This window comes from Bos taurus, chromosome 10 (genome assembly GCF_002263795.3).
Source record: "Bos taurus isolate L1 Dominette 01449 registration number 42190680 breed Hereford chromosome 10, ARS-UCD2.0, whole genome shotgun sequence".
Classification (NCBI taxonomy): domain Eukaryota; kingdom Metazoa; phylum Chordata; class Mammalia; order Artiodactyla; family Bovidae; genus Bos; species Bos taurus.
Window position 1 is genome coordinate 38,737,839 of NC_037337.1, and position 2,387 is coordinate 38,740,225.

Sequence of the window (2,387 nt, forward strand, 5' to 3'; positions counted from 1 at the left end):
TTACTTTTCAGGTAGCATGAATTAAAACCAAGAGCCTAGCAGCATTCTCCATCCAAGTTCCTGAGTGCTCAGCTCCAATCATCCAATATTCTTAAAAGGATTTTTTTTCATCAAGCTCTTGTCCAATAAGATATTTAACAGTACTTGGGGACTATAGTCGGTCCCATTCCTCTGCTTTTTCATTTCTCTTGATTTCTCTTTCTCACCCCAGTGTAACAAGTTGCTACAGGTTTTTACCAAAATACCAAAGCAGTATTTTGGAAATGACTTATTTTGCATTACATAAAGTGTCTGATCACATTATAATGGGTCAGATTTGCATTTAACTGGGAGATGGCCACATCGGGTCTACTGCAGGGATTTTGCAAATTCCCCTGGCATAGTCGATGTATCCATCATTGTTCTTGTCATCCTCTCTCAAAACACCATCTATTAAGTTGATCAGCTCATCTTCATTCATTGGTGCCTGCTCACTTACCTCCTCCTTATGAACATGAGTGATGGCCGTGGAGAGTTCTAGGCCGTCAAGCAGATTATTGCCATCATAATCATGCATTTTGAAATAATGGAGCTGCAGCTCTTGTGGGGACATCTCTGCTTCTGGTTTGTTGATGACACCTTCAAGATGCTCCATGATATGCCCTCGCTGCCACCAGCTGCCACCAGTTTTTCCCCAGATGTGAAGCCCTCCTCAAATTCTTGACAGATGTTAATATTTGAGACTGAGGACTAAGAAATTGAAATTCACAGAACTCTTGGGAATTTCTGACATCTTCAGTTCAGTTCAGTTCAGTCACTCAGTGTCCAACTCTTTGTGACCCCGTGGACTGCAGCAGGCCAGGCATCCCTGTCCATCACCAACTCCTGGAGTTTACTCAAACTCATGTCCATTGAGTCGGTGATGTCATCCAACCATCTCATCCTCTGTCGTCCCCCTTCCCTCCCACCTTTAATCTTTCCCAGCATCAGGGTCTTTTCAAATGAGTCAGCTCTTCACATCAGGTGGCCAAAGTATTGGAGTTACAGCTTCAACATCAGTCCTTCCAATGAATATTCAGGACTGATTTCCTTTAGGATGGATTAGTTGGATCTTCTTGCAGTCCAAGGGACTCTCAAGAGTCTTCTCCAATACCACAGTTCAAAAGCATCAATTCTTCAGCGCTCAGCTTTCATTATAGTCCAACTCTCACATGTAAAAACCATAGTCTTGAGAGATGGATCTTTGTTGGCAAAGCAATGTCTCTGCTTTTCAATATGCTATCCAAGCTGGTCATAACTTTTTTCCAAGGAGCAAGTGTCTTTTAATTTCATGGCTGCAGTCACCATCGGCAGTGATTTTGAAGCCCTCCAAAATAAAGTCTGTCACTGTTTCCCCATCTATTTGCCATGAAGTGATGGGACCAAATGCCATGATCTTAGTTTTCTGAATGTTGAGCTTTAAGCCAGCTTTTTCACTCTCCTCTTTCACTTTCATCAAAAGGCTCTTTAGTTCTTTGCTTTCTGCCATAAGTGTGGTGTCATCTGCATATCTGAGGTTATTGATATTTCTCCCAGCAATCTTGATTCCAGCTTGTGCTTCGCCCATCATATCTCATGATGTAACCTGCATATAAGTTAAATAAGCAGGGTGACAATATACAGCCTTGACGTACTCCTTTCCTGATTTGGAACCAGTCTGTTGTTCCATGTCCAGTACTAATTGTTGCTTTCTGAACCTGCATGCAGATTTCTCAAGAGGCAGGTCAGGTGGTCTAGTATTCCCATCTCTTTCAGAATTTTCCACAGTTTATTGTGATCCACACAGTCAAAAGCTTTGGTATAATCAATAAAGCAGAAATAGATGCTTTTCTGGAACTCTCTTGCTTTTCTGTGATCCAGCAGTTGTTGACAATTTGATCTCTGGTTCCTCTGCCTTTTCTAAATCCAGCTTGAACATCTGGAAGTTCACAGTTCACACACTGTTGAAGCCTGGCTTGGAGAATTTTGAGCATTACTGTACTCGCATGTGAGATGAGTACAATTTTGCAGTAGTTTGAGCATTCTTTGGCATTGCCTTTCTTTGGGATTGGAGTGAAAACTGACCTTTTCCAGTCCTGTGGCCACTACTGAGTTTTCCAAATTTGCTAGCATATTGAGTGTAGCAGTTTGACAGCATCATCTTTCAGGATTTTAAGTAGCTCAACTGGAATTCCATCACATCCAGTAGCTTTGTTCATAGTGATGCTTTGTAAGACCCACTTGACTTCTCATTCCAGTATGTCTGGCTCTAGGTGAGTGATCACACCATCGTGATTATCTGGGTTGTGAAGATCTTTTTTGTATAGTTTTCTGTGTATTCTTGCCACCTGAAGTCTTAAAATACTTCATACTTAATATACTTCATATGT

At 41.5% G+C, this 2,387-nt stretch overlaps 1 pseudogene; it reads right to left on the reverse strand.

Moving 5' to 3' along the window:
* Nucleotides 1–300: 300 nt before the first annotated feature.
* On the reverse strand, nt 301–673 carry LOC788667 (multiple coagulation factor deficiency protein 2 homolog; annotated as a pseudogene).
* Nucleotides 674–2,387: the final 1,714 nt, after the last annotated feature.